Below are 15446 nucleotides of genomic sequence, written 5' to 3' on the forward strand. Positions count from 1 at the left end.
AAATCACAGCCCATTGTGTGGAGACTCCCTTCCTTTTAAGAAGTAGCTGAGCAGAAAGAGGATAGCCAATGCTCAGTAAGAGCATACTTCAGCATTGCTCAATGTGTTGCTCAGTGCTTTCCCCCCGCCCCACATAGACTACTTTGGAGAAAATGTGAACTTTTTGTTCACGTGTGTTTGGAAGAAGGGATCGCTGATTGATATCACTATTTTTTAAAACATGGTGAGACTAGTCTTCTCAATGTGCTGGCAGAAAATGGGTAGCTAGTTTTATACTGCGCCCGATCTTCGTCTCTAAGGAATGGCCTACCCTCAGGGAATTTAGGAGCATTTTTGAAATGTTTGTTGGACATGACATGACATACCAAAGCAATGAGGCAGGTGTGATGGGCAGTCAACCAGTCAGCCAGCAGTTAATAGTGGAGATGTGGGAATTCTGGAGTTTCAGTTGATTGCCCTTGGGCATTGGGGAGTATTTGTGCAGAATTTTGAGAGGTGGGCTGGAGTCTATGACAGATTAGATTGTTCATTTTTCTGTGTAAATCATGGGAAGTATGGGACAGGTGTGTGATCATGGTTTGGGGATTGATGAGTGGCCTCCTTGGCAATGTGCACTTCCAAATGTTTCTGGGTTGATGGATCTTCAAAAAAAACAGGGTTGTAATGAGATAATGGCCTGGAAATCCCGACCATCCCGGGTCCATACGGAGTGTGCATGGACCCGGGAAGGGATTGGAAAAGCCGGTTTTCAGTGCACAATGCACATGCGCTGAAAACCGGCTTTTCCGATCTGTCAAGCTGGAGCTTGACAGATGATCCGCATCTCGGGAGCAAGGACAGTTGCAAGGGCAAGATTGCGGTATTTACCCATATCTTGCCAGGCAAATGTTCTCAAAACTCTTGCGCCTGATAAAAGCAGGTGCAGAGCCTACTTTTACAGATGTAAGAATTTTAAACATACAAAAACATAATAAAATAAAAAAAAACATTTTATTGTTAAAAACCATGCCCACTGTGGTAAGTTTATTTTAAACCATAAGTTAAAAAACTTTTTTAAAAATTAGAAAAAAAATTTTCTAAGACATTTATTAACTTTAATTTCAATTAATTTTAATTATGTGAGGTGTATTTTTTATTTTTTATTATGGTGTTTAGTGTTTTTTTTTATCTCATTAATAGCAATGCGAACTCATAGAAAGGGAGTTCTCATTGCTATTAATGAGAATGCTGTGACTACACCTTCCGTATGGGAACCTCGAGGAAGTGAGCATGCTTCGCAGCATGGGAAGCGAAGGCCTCCCCATCGGAATCCCACGCTCCTCCGGGACCACCAGGTAAATTCGTAAAAATTCTCCGGTCCGAAAGAAGCCTCCGACTGGTATTTCAGAGCTAATGTATAGCGCCCTCTAGCTAGGAGGTATAGGGAGCTGTATTGAGAGAGAGGGTCTGTGAAGGAATGCCATCTTAAGCTCCACATGGCTGTTTGAGATCTCCCAAATAAATAGAGTTAAGTTGAACTAAGAGTGTTCAAGAGAGTTCAAGAGACTATAAAGATACATGGTGTCAGAAGTGGAGACTTCCGATCTTTCATCCAATGCATCTACAACCAAAATATTGGAACCGGAAGACTTTTTCAAGCCGATCGAAATCGACATTAAGCAGTGCAGTGCAGAGCATTGCGCATGGATCCGTGAAGGGGCTTATATAGTCATAGGCTTGTAAAATAATCTAGAGGCATTAGTAAAGTAAGCTTAAAGTTGTTGTGTTGCTAACACAGATGAGGTTGCACACAGGGAGGTTAAAGTAACAGTGACCTCAGTCTTTAATAAGAGACTCCAGAGTGAGGAACAGTCCTTAGGGGCCGGCTTACATACAGTGCTCCCAAGGGATGCTGGGATCCCTTGGGATTTCAGGGGTTACGCTCCCTGGTGGCGGAACATGGGAGTGCATGCTTTACAGATACACAACATCACTCCCCGCAAAGTCAAAGTGAAAACTATTTACAAGGTGAGGCAGTCGGGAACCTTTCTTTCCCTGGTGGACCGCCTCGGTACAAATGTCTGTTCTGGTGTGTTGGCTGTGCCCTCGCTGGGCTGGCGTGTTGTTGGTCCTGCAGGGCTGCTGGGTGAGCCTGGCCTTGCTGGACTGTTGGGTGTGATGGGTTCAATTTCCTGGTCCGGCTTGGTGTCGTTGATCTTTTGGGTGTGTGTTGTGGGTTCAAAAAAGGTGGTGTCTGCTGTGGGTTGTTCAGGGCAGTCTGTGAACCGCAGCCTCGTTTGGTCCAGGTGCTTTCTGCAAATTTATCCATTGAATAGTTTGACTACAAACACCCTACTCCCTTCTTTAGCTATCACCGTGCCCGCGATCCTCTTGGGACCATGTCCATAGTTTAGCACATATACAGGGTCATTCAAATCAATTTCCCGTGACACAGTGGCGCGATCATCGTTTACATTTTGTTGCTGCTGCCTGCTCTCTGTCTGATCATACAGGTTGGGGTGAACCAGCGAGAGTCTGGTTTTAAGTATCCTTTTCATGAGTAGCCGGGGGCATCCCTGTGAGCGAGTGGGGTCTCGTGCGGTAGCTGAGCAGTACTCGGGACAGGCGGGTTTGGAGTGAGCCTTCTGTGACTCGTTTAAGGCTCTGTTTGATTGTTTCTACTGCCCGCTCTGCCTGCCCATTGGAGGCTGGTTTAAACGGGGCCGAGATGAATGTTTGATCGCATTGCTGGTCATGAATTCTTTAAATTCGGCACTGGTGAAACATGGCCCGTTGTCCCTGACCAGTATGTCAGGCAGGCTGTGGGTGGCAAACATGGCCCTCAGGCTTTCAATGGTGGTGGTGGTGGTGCTTCCCGACATTATTTCACATTCAATCCATTTAGAAAAAGCATCCACCACCATCAGGAACATTTTACCGAGAAACGGGCCCGCATAGTCGACATGGATCCTCGATCATGGTCTGGAGGGCCAGGACCACAAACTTAGTGGTGCCTCTCTGGGCGCGTTGCTCAACTGAGCACACATGCTGCATTGCCGTATACAGGACTCTAAGTCAGAGTCGATACCAGGCCACCACACGTGGGATCTGGCTATCGTTTTCATCATTACCATACCCGGGTGTGTGCTGTGGAGATCTGAGATGAACGTCTCCCTGCCCTTTTTGGGTAGCACTACACGGTTATTCCACAACAGGCAGTCTGCCTGAATGAACAGCTCATCCTTTCGCCGCTGGAACGGCTTGATTAGCTCTTGCATTTTAACGGGGATGCTGGCCCAGCTCCCATGCAGTACACAGTTTTTTACTAGGGACAGCAGAGGATTTTGGCTGGTCCAAGTCCTGATGTGGCGGGCTGTGACAGGTGATTTATCATTTTCAAATGCATCCATGATCATCAACAAGTCTGCGGGCTGCGCCACCATCAACAAGCTTGCAGGCTGCGCCATTTCCACCCCCGTGGTGGGCAATGGTAGCTGACTGAGAACATGTGCACAGTTCTCGGTGCCTGGCCTGAGGCAGATGGTATAGTTATACGCTGATAGCGCGAGTGCCCAGCTTTGTATGTGGGGTGAGGCATTAGTATTTATCCCCTTGTTTTCAGCGAACAGGGATATGAGGGGCTTGTGATCGGTTTCCAGCTCAAATTTGAGGCCAAACAGGTACTGATGCATTTTCTTTACCCCAAACACACACGCTAATGCCTCTTTCTCAATCATGCTGTAGGCCCTCTCGGCCTTAGATAAGCTCCTGGAGGCACAGTCGACAGATTGCAACTTCCCAACAACGTTAGCTTGTTGTAATACACACCCGACTCCATACGACGACGCATCACATGCTAGCACAAGTCTTTTACACGGGTTATACAATACAAGCAGCTTGTTGGAGCATAAAATGTTTCTGGCTTTCTCAAAAGCAATTACTTGTTTTTTTCCCCCCATACCCAGTTCTCACCTTTGCGCAATATCACATGTAGGGGCTCTAAGAGGGTGCTTAACCCCGGTAGGAAGTTACCAAAATAGTTGAGGAATCCCAGGAACGACCGCAGCTGATGTTCTGTGGCCTGGGCGCATTCCTGATAGCCTCTGTCTTGGCGTCTGTGGGCCGAATGCCATTCACCGTGATCTTTCTCCCCAAAAACTCCACTTCTGTTGCCATAAAGACACAATCCGACCTCTTCAGCCGCAGCCCGATGCGATCCAGTCATTGGAGGACCTCCTCTCGGTTTTGTAGGTGCTCAACGGTGTCCCGACCCATGACCAATATGTCGTCCTGAAAAACCACCGTCCATGATACCAACTTGAGTAGGCTTTCCATGTTTCTCTGGAAGATCGCTGCAGCCGACCGAATTCCAAACGGGCATCTGTTGTAGATGAACAGTCCCTTGTGCGTGTTGATGCAGGTGAGGCCCTTCGAAGACTCCTCCAGCTCCTGCGTCATGTCGGCCGAAGTCAGGTCAAGCTTGGTGAACGTCTTGCCTCCTGCCAGCGTCGCAATTAGATCGTCTGCCTTAGGTAGCAGGTATTGGTCCTGTAATGAGAAACGATTAATAGTTACTTTATAATCGCCGCAAATCCTGACTGTGCCATCACTTTTGAGTATCGCTCGCGCCTTGTGGTGAATGGGTCGTGCCTTTGGGACCTTTCGTCCGGAAAAGTTTCCAATGCCTGGCTCAAAAAGGGAAGGAAATTTGTTAAGAACCTGGGTACATGAGGCCTCATCGACATGTGATAGCACTCGGATGTCATCCCAGTTCCAGTGGATTTTGCCCAGCCAGCTCCTTCCAAGCAGCGTGGGGCCATCGCCCAGGACAATCTAGAGTGGCAGTTCGTGCACCATGCCCTCGTAGGTGATCTGGATCATGGTGCTGCCCAGGACAGTGATAAGCTCTTTGGTGTACGTTCTCAGTTTCGTCTGGATGGGGCTCAGGGCTGGTCTGAGTGCCTTGTTGCACTACAGTCTCGCAAACATCTTTTTACTCATGATGGATTGGCTAGCACCAGTGTCCAATTCTAAGGCTACGGGTAAGCCATTCAATTTTACGTTTAGCATTATAGGTGTACATTTCGTCGAAAATGTGTGCACCCCATGTACTTCAGCATCTGCCTCCTCTCTATGAGGCTCAAAATTGCTTTGGACCACCATGGCCCGATCTTCCTCTGCCACGTGGTGGTTAGCAGGTTTTGCAGAGCTTGCAGCTCGTCTGCAAGCTCGTTGGAGGTGCCCCATTGTCCCACAGCTCTTGCAAACATACCCTTTGAAGCGGCATGAATAGGCTGAATGGAAGCCTCCACAACGCCAACAAGGTGTGAATTGCCTTGCATTCATCCTTTGTTGGGGACTCTGAGTCATCTGGGTCACCTGAGGCCTGCTGTTAGTTGCAGACTCGTGGTTTCTGCCCTGTACATTTCTGCTCGCAAACACAGTTCCAGTTAATTTATGAACATTGCTAGCACTTGTGTGCTGAGAGATTTGTTTGGTGTTATCACTGGTGGACATAAACGCCTGTGCTATCGCAATGGCCTTACTGAGGGTCGGTGTCTCTACAGTCAAAAGTTTTGGTAGGATAGTTTCGTGGCCAATGCCCAGTACAAAAAAATCTCTGGGCATTTGCTCCAGGTAGCCATCAAACTCACATTGTCCTGCAAGTCGCCTTAGCTTGCCACTTCCTGACCTTCAGATCGCTGGTACGTATAGAACCAATACCTCGTCATCAGCACGCTCTCCCTCGGGTTAAGATGCTCCTGAACCAGTGTACACAGCTCCTCATACGACATATCTGTGGGTTTCACCAGAGCCAGAAGATTCTTCATGAGGCTGTAGGTCAGTGCCCCGCAGAACGTGAGGAGGACCGTTCTTCTTTTTGCAGCGCTTCCTTCTCCATCCAGCTCGTTAGCTACAAACTACTGGCATAACCATTCGACATAGGCTTCCCAGTCCTCACCCTCCGAGAACTTCTCCAGGATGCCCACAGTTTGCTGCATCTTTGCGTTGGATTTGTGTACTTGTCGCCAGTTGTTGTGTTCCTAACAAGGGTGAGACTGCACACAGAGAGGGTAAAGTAACAGTGATCTCAGTCTTTATTAAGACCCTCTAGCGTGAGTAATAGGCCTTAGGAGCCAGCTTGTATACAATGCTCCCAATGCATGCAGGGATCCCTTGGGACTTCAGGAGATGCGCTCCCTGGTGGCGGAACATGGGAGTGCATGCTTTACAGATACACAACAAAAGTGACATAAGTTATTGTATAGTCTCGATGGAAAAAGTATTTCTACAATTACGCGGCCGCGATATTTTACTGTTGGACTTGTTCTTGTCCTCTGGGTATTTTAACTGTACACATAGAAACATAGAAAATAGGTGCAGGAGTAGACCATTCGGCCCTTCGAGCCTCCACCACCATTCAATATGATCATGGCTGATCATGCAACTGCAGTACCCCATTCCTGCTCTCTCTCCATACCCCTGGATCCCGTTAGCCGTAAGGGCCACAGCAAACTCCCTTTTGAATATATCTAACAAACTGGCCTCAACAACATTCTGTGGTCGAGAATTCCACAGGTTCACAATTCTCTGAGTGAAGAAGTTTCTCCTCATCTCGATCCTCAATGGCTTACCCCTTATCCTTAAACTGTGACCCCTGGTTCTGGACTTCCCCAACATCGGGAACATTCTTCCTGCATCTAACCTGTCCAATCCCGTCAGAATTTTATACGTTTCTATGAGATCCCCTCTCATTCTTCTAAATTCCAGTGAATATAAGCCTATTTGATCCAATCTTTCTTCATATGTCAGTCCTGCCATCCCAGGAATCAGTCTGGTGAACCTTCGCTGCATTCCCTCAATAGCAAGAATGTCCTTCCTCAGATTAGGAAACCAAAACTGTACACAATTTTCAAGGTGTGGCCTGTACAACTGCAGTAAGACCTCCTGCTCCTGTACTCAAATCCTTTCGCTCGAAGGCCAACATGCCGTTTGCCTTCTTCGCTGCCTGCTGTACCTGCATGACAACTTTCAATGACTAATGTACCATGACACCCAGGTTTCTTTGCACCTCCCCTTTTACTAATCTGTCACCATTCAGATAATAATCTGCCTTCCTGTTTTTGCCCCCAAAGTGGATAAATCACATTTATCCACATTATACTGCATCTGCCATGCATTTGCCCACTCATCTAACCTGTCCAAGTCACCCTGCAGCCTCTTAACATCGTCCTCACAGCTCACACTGCCACCCAGCTTAATGTCATCTACAAACTTGGAGATATTACATTCAATTTCTTTCGCTAAATCATTAATGTACCTTGTAAATAGCTGGGTCCCAGCACTGAACCTTGCGGTATCCCCACTAGTCACTGCCTGCCATTCTGAAAAGGACCCATTTATTCCTACTCTTTGCTTCCTGTCTGTCAACGAGTTCTCTATCCATGTCAATGCATTACCCCCAATACCATGTGCTTCAATTTTGCACACTAATCTCTTGCGTGGGGCCTTGTCAAAAGCCCTTTAAAAGTCCAAATACACCACACCCACTGGTTCTGCCTTCCCCTCTACTTGTTACATCCTCAAAACATTCTAGAAGATTTGTCAAGCATGATTTCCCTTTCATAAATCCATGCTGACTTGCACCGATCCTGTCACTGCTTTCCATATGCGCTGCTATTATATCTTTAATAATTGAATTCCAACATTTTCCTCACTACCTATGTCAGGCTAACCGGTCGATAATTCCCTGTTTTATCTCTCCCTTTTTTAAAAAGTGGGTTTACATTAGCTACCCTCCAATCCATAGGAACTGATCCAGAGTCTATAGAATGTTGGAAAATGACCACCAATGCATCCACTATTTCTAGGGCCACTTCCTTAAGTACTCTGGGATGCAGACTATCAGGCCCTTGGGATTTATCGACTTTCGATCCCATGATTGTGACAAACTTAAAATCCTAAACTGTAGCGAGCTATCATGACCACCACGGTGCTAACTCCCGCGCACATTCCTCTCCCACCTCCATTGCAGGTGACTGGTGATTTAAAAGCCAACTGGAAAAAATTCAATCAGCTGTGGGACAGCTATGAAATTATCACGAATATTGTGGAAAAACCAGATAGAGTTAGGGTTACAATGTTTATCACTGCCATTGGCAGCGATGCCCTAGATAGTCACAATAATGTTCCCTACAAATTAGAGGGAGACAAGCAGGAAATTGAGATTATTTTGAAGCTCTGGAAGAGCACTGTAAAGGTAAAACCAACATCATCTATGAATAGTACTAGTTTAATGACTGTGTTCAATGGGACCAGTGGGAAGCTGTTTAACCTACGCCGCCTCCAGGCCAGGTCCAAGATCAACCTAACCTCTGTCGTTGAGCTGCAGTATGCGGACGATGCCTGCGTCTGTGCACATTCAGAGGCTGAACTCCAGGATATAGTCAATGTATTCACTGAGGTATATGAAAGCATAGGCCTTACGCTTAACATCTGCAAGACAAAGGTCCTTCACCAGCCTGTCATCGCCACACAGCACTGCCCTGCAATCATCAAGATCCACGGTGTGGCCCAGGACAACGTGGACCATTTCCCATATCTCGGGAGCCTCTTATCAACAAAGGCAGACATTGATGCGGAGATTCAGCATCGCCTCCAGTGCACCAGTGCAGCCTTTGGCCGTCTGAAGAAAAGAATGTTTGAATACCAGGCCCTCAAATCTACCACCAAGCTCATGGTCTACAGGGCTGTAATAAAACCCGCCCTCCACTATGGATTTGAGGCATGGATGATGTATAGAAGGCACTTCAAGTCGCTGGAGACATATCACCAACGATGTCTCTGCAAGATCCTGCAAATCCCCTTGGCGGACAGGCACACCAACATCAGTGTCCTCGACCAGGCTAACATCCCCAGTATTGAAGCACTGACCACACGCGATCAGCTTCGCTGGGCTGGCCACACAGTTCGCATGCTAGATATAAGACTCCCTAAGCAAATGCTTTATGCGGAAACATTATAAGGACACCCTCAAAGCCTCCCTGGTAAAGTGCGACGTCAACCACTGACACCTGGGAGACCCTGGCCGAAGACCGCCCGAGGTGGAGAAAGTACATCCGGGGGGCGTTGAGCTCTTCGAGTCTCAACGCAAAGAGCATGAAGAGGCCAAGCGCAGGCAGCGGAAGGAACGCGTGGCAAACGAGCCCCACCCCTTCCCTCGAGGGATGTCTGTCCCACCTGTAACAGGGTCTGTGGCTCCCATATCGGAGTGTTCAGCCATCAAAGAACGAACTTTAGGAGTGGAAGCAGGTCCTCCTCGATTCCGAGGGACTGCCTATGATGATGACAAGGGGACAAGCGATTTGACAGATATCTCGTGAAAGTGAGAGAGTTAGCATCATCATGTGATTTCGCCAATTTGAGGGATGATTTCATCAGAGACCGCATAGTCTGCGGAATTTCTGCTAACACTGTGCGTAAAAGGTTGTTGCAAGAATCAAGTCGAACACTCGATAAATGTGTGATACTCTGTAAAGCTACAGAGAGCACAGTTGCACAAATGATAACCATGAAGCCCACTAAGACAGACTCTGCAGATGTAAAGCTGTCTGACGGAAACCCCAACCCACAAAGAAAGAATTCACAGACAAAGAGTTCACAATATTGCAGATATTGTTGCAAAAGACATGACCTGTCAAAAACTAAATGCCCAGCATATGGGAAGACCTGCACAAGTTGCGGCAAGCTAAATCACTTTTCTCAAAAGTGCAGACAGAGTGGATCGAGGAAGAAGTCTACACATAACCCTAAATATAAGGGCAAGCCAAAAGTTCATGCTCTATATAAAGAGTTATGATTCTGATTTTGAAGTCATGACTGTAAAGATGTTTGGTCAAGTTGATCAGACAATCAAGGACAAAGCTGACAGAAAGTGTCCGAACAAGATAATGGCGACTGTTGTGTTTCTGTAAAGCATGCACTCCCATGTTCCGTCACCAGGGAGCTCATCCCCTGAAGTCCCAAGCGAGCCCAGCATCCCTTGGGAGCACTGCATACAAGCCAGTCCCTAAGGCATGTTCCTCACTCTGGAGTGTCTTATTAAAGACTGAGGTCACTTACTTTAACCTCCCTGTGTGCAGCCTCATCTGTGTTAGGAACACAGTAACTGGCGACGAGAATACGAATCCAACGCAAAGATGCAGCAAACTGGGCATCCTGGAGAAGTTCTTGGAGGTGAGGACTAGGAAGCCTATGTCGAATGGTTAGACCAGTACTTTGTAGCCAACGAGCTGGACGGAGAAGGAAGCGCTGCAAAAAGGAGAGCGGTCCTCCTCACAGTCTACGGGGCACCGACCTACAGCCTCATGAAGAATCTTCTGGTTCCGGTGAAACCCACAGATAAGTCATATGAGGAGCTGTGTACACTGGTTCCGGAGCATCTTAACCCGAGGGAGAGCGTGCTGATGGCGAGGTATCGGTTCTACACATACCAGCGATCTGAGGGTCAGGAAGTGGCGAGCTACGTCGCCGAGCTAAGGTGACTTTCAGGACAATGTGAGTTTGATGGCTACCTGGAGTAAATGCTCAGAGACTTTTTTGTACTGGGCATTGGCCACGAGACTATCCTACCAAAACTTTTGACTGTAGAGACACCGACCCTCAGTAAGGCCATTGTGATAGCACAGGTGTTTATGTCCACCAGTGATAACACTAAACAAATCTCTCAGCACACAAGTGCGAGCAATGTTCATAAATTAACTGGATCTGTGTTTGTGAGCAGAAATGTTTAGAGCAGAAACCACGATCTGCGACTGCCAGCAGGCCTCAGGTGATCCAGATGACTCAGGGTCCCCAACAAAGGATGAATGCAAGGCAATTCACACCTTGTTGGTGTTGTGGAGGCTTCCATTCAGCCTATTCATGCCGCTTCAAAGGGTATGTTTGCAAGAGCTGTGGAACAATGGGGTACCTCCAACGAGCTGCAAGCTCTGCAAAACCTGCTAACCACTATGTGGCAGAGGAAGATCGGTCCGTGGTGGATCAAAGCAATTTCGAGCCTCAGAGAGAGGAGGCAGATGCTGAAGTACATGGGGTGCACACATTTTCGACAAAATGTCCACCTTTAATGCTAAACGTAAAATTGAATGGCTTATCCGCAGCCATGGAACTGGACACTGGCGCTAGCCACTCCATCATGAGTAAAAAAATGTTTGAGAGACTATGGTGCAACAAGGCACTCAGACCAGCCCTGAGCCCCATCCACACGAAACTGAGAACGTACACCAAAGTCCTTGGCAGCGCCATGGTCAAGGTCACCTATGAGGGCACGATGCACAAATTGCCACTCTGGATTGTCCTGGCCGATGGCCCCACACTGCTTGGAAGGAGTTGGCTGGGCAAAATCTATTGGAACTGGGATGACATCCGAGCGCTATCACATGTCGATGAGGCCTCATGTACCCAGGTTCTCAACAAATTTCCTTCCCTTTGTTTAAAAAAGGGGGCAACAAAAGGCAGGTAACTATAGGCCGGTTAGTTTAACATCTGTAGTGGGGAAAATGCTTGAAGCTATCATTTAGGAAGAAATAGCGGGACATCTAGATAGGAATAGTGCAATCAAGCAGACGCAACATGGATTCATGAAGGGGAAATCATGTTTAACTAATTTACTGGAATTCTTTGAGGATATAACAAGCATGGTGGATAGAGGTGTACCGATAGATGTGGTGTATTTAGATTTCCAAAAGGCATTCGATAAGGTGCCACACAAAAGGTTACTGCAGAAGATAAAGGTACGCGGAGTCAGAGGAAATGTATTAGCATGGATAGAGAATTGGCTAGCTAACAGAAAGCAGAGAGTCAGGATAAATGGGTCCTTTTTGGGTTGGAAATCGGTGGTTAGTGGTGTGCCACAGGGATCGGTGCTGCGACCACAACTGTTTACAATATACATGGATGATCTGGAAGAGGGGACAGAGTGTAGTGTAACAAAATTTGCAAATGACACAAAGATTAGTGGGAAAGCGGGTTGTGTAGAGGACACAGAGAGGCTGCAAAGAGATTTAGATAGGTTAAGCGAATGGGCTAAGGTTTGGCAGATGGATTACAATGTCAGAAAATGTGAGGTCATCCACCTTGGAAAAAAAAACAGTAAAAGGGAATATTATTTGAATGGGGATAAATTACAACATGCTGCAGTGCAGAGGGACCTGGGGGTCCTTGTGCATGAATCCCAAAAAAAGTTAGTTTGCAGGTGCAGCAGGTAATCAGGAAGGCGAATGGAATGTTGGCCTTCATTGCGAGAGGGATGGAGTACAAAAGCAGGGAGGTCCTTCCGCAACTGTATAGGGTATTGGTGAGGCCGCACCTGGAGTACTGTGTGCAGTTTTGGTCACCTTTCTTAAGGAAGAATACACTAGCTTTGAAGGGTATACAGAGACGATTCACTAGGCTGATTCCGGAGATGAGGGGGTTACCTTCTGATGATAGATTGAGTAGACTGGGTCTTTACACGTTGGAGTTCAGAAGGATGAGGGGGTGATCTTATAGAAACATTTAAAATCATGAAAGGGATAGACAAGATAGAGGCAGAGAGGTTGTTTCCACTGGTTGGGGAGACTAGAACTAGGGGGCACAGCCTCAAAATACGGGGAGCCAATTTAAAACCGAGTTGAGAAGGAATTTCTTCTCCCAGAGAGTTGTCAATCTGTGGAATTCTCTGCCCAAGGAAGCAGTTGAGGCTAGCTCATTGAATGTATTCAAATCACAGATAGATAGATTTTTAACCAATAAGGGAATTAAGGGTTACGGGGAGCAGGCGGGTAAGTGGAGCTGAGTCCACGGCCAGATCAGCCATGATCTTGTTGAATGGCGGAGCAGGCTCGAGGGGCTAGATGGCCTTCTCCTGTTCCTAATTCTTATGATCTTATTATGTTCTTTTTGAGCCAGGCATTGGAAACTTTTCCATGGCGAAGGTGCAGATCCACTTGGTCCCAGAGGCACGACCCATTCACCACAAGGCGCGAGCGGTACCTTACATGATGAGGGAAAGAGTGGAAATCGAGGTGGACAGGCTGCAACGCGAGGGCATTATCTCCCCAGTGGAATTCAGCCCGATTGTTCCAGTACTTAAAAGTGATGGCACGGTCAGGATTTGCGGCGATTATAAAATAACTATTAATCATTTCTCGCCTCAGGACCAATACCCGCTACCTAAGGCAGACGACCGATTTGCGACGCTGGCAGGAGGCAAGACGTTCACCAAGCTTGACCTAACTTCGGCCTACATGACACAGGAGCTGGAGGAGTCTTCGAAGGGCCTCACCTGCATCAACACGCACAAGGGACTGTTCATCTACAACAACTGCCCGTTTGGAATTCGGTCGGCTGCAGCGATCTTCCAGAGAAACATGAAGAGCCAACTGAAGTTGGTACAACACACTGTGGTCTTTCAGGACGACATATTGGTCATAGGTCGGGACACCGCCGAGCATCTACAAAACCTGGAGGAGGTCCTCCAGCGACTGGATCGCGTAGGGCTGCGGCTGAAGAGGTCGAAATGCGTCTTCATGGCAACAGAAGTGGAGTTTTTGGGGAGAAAGATCGTGGTGGACGGCATTCGGCCCACAGATGCCAAAGGCTATCAGGAACGCGCCCAGGCCACAGAATGTCACGGAGCTACGGTCGTTCCTGGGACTCCTCAACTATTTTGGTAACTTCCTACTGGGGTTAAGCGCCCTCTTACAGCTCCTACATGTGTTATTGCACAAAGGTGAGAACTGGGTATGGGGGGAAAAAAACAAGTCATTGCTTTTGAGAAAGCCAGAAACATTTTATGCTCCAACAAGCTGCTTGTATTGTATAACCCGTGTAAAAGACTTGTGCAAACATGTGATGCGTCGTCGTACGGAGTCGGATGTGTATTACAACAAACTAACATTGCGGGGAAGTTGCAACCTGTCGCTTATGCTTCCAGGAGCTTGTCTAAGGCCAAGAGGGCCTACAGCATGATTAAGAAAGAGGCATTAGCATGTGTGTTCGGGGTAAAGAAAATGCATCAGTACCTGTTTGGCCTCAAATTTGAGCTGTAAACCGATCACATGCCCCTCATATCCCTGTTCGCTGAAAACAAGGAGATAAATACTAATGCCTCAGCCCGCATACAAAGGTGGGCACTCAGGCTATCAGCGTATAACTATACCATCCGCAACAGGCCAGGCACCAAGAACTGTGCGGATGCTCTCAGTCGGCTACCATTGCCTACCACGGGGGTAGAAATGGCGCAGCCTGCAAACTTGCTGATGGTGGCGCAGCCAACAGACTTGTTGATGGTCATTGAAGCATTGAAAATGATAAATCACCTGTCACGGCCTGCCAGATTCGAACTTGGACCAGCCAAGATCCTCTGCTGTCCCTAGTAAAAAACTGTGTACTGCATGGGAGCTGGGCCAGTATCCCCGTTGAAATGAAAAAGCCAATCAAGCCGTTCCAGCGGCGAAAGGACGAGCTGTCCATTCAGGCAGACTGCCTGTTGTGGGGTAACCGCAGAGTGCTACCCAAAAAGGACAGGGAGACGTTCATCTCGGATCTCCACTGCACACACCCGGGTATAGTAATGATGAAAGCGATAGCCAGATCCCACGTGGATGGCCCGGTATCGACTCTGACTTAGAGTCCAGTGTACGGCAATGCAGCATGTGTGCTCAGTTGAGCAACGCGCCCAGAGATGCACCACTAAGTTTGTGGTCCTGGCCTTCCAGACTATGGTCGAGAATCCATGTCGACTATGCCGGCCCATTTCTCTGTAAAATGTTCCTGGTGGTGGTGGATGCTTTTTCTAAATGGATTGAATGTGAAATAATGTCGGGAAGCACCACCACCGCCACCATTGAAAGCCTGAGGGCCATGTTTGCCACCCACAGCCTGCCTGACATACTGGTCAGTGACAACGGGCCATGTTTCACCAGTGACGAATTTAAAGAATTCATGACCCACAATGGGATCAAACATGTCACCTCTGTTCCATTTAAACCAGCCTCCAATGGGCAGGGAAAGAGGGCAGTACAAACCATCAAACAGAGCCTTAAACGAGTCACAGAAGGCTCACTCCAAACCCGCCTAACCCAAGTACTGCTCAGCTACCGCACGAGACCCCACTCGCTCACGGGATGCCCCGGCTGAGCTACTCATGAAAAGGACTCTTAAAACCAGAATCTCGCTGGTTCACCCCAACCTGCATGATCAGGTAGAGAGCAGGCGGCAGCAACAAAATGTAAACGATGGTAGCGCCACTGTGTCACGGGAAATTGATCTGAATGACCCTGTGTATGTGCTAAACTATGGACATGGTCCCAAGTCGATTGCAGGCACGGCGATAGCTAAACAAGGGAATAGGGTGTTTGTAGTCAAACTAGACAATGGACACATTTGCAGAAAACACCTGGACCAAACGAGGCTGCGGTTCA

This window comes from Pristiophorus japonicus, chromosome 7 (assembly GCF_044704955.1).
Source record: "Pristiophorus japonicus isolate sPriJap1 chromosome 7, sPriJap1.hap1, whole genome shotgun sequence".
Classification (NCBI taxonomy): domain Eukaryota; kingdom Metazoa; phylum Chordata; class Chondrichthyes; family Pristiophoridae; genus Pristiophorus; species Pristiophorus japonicus.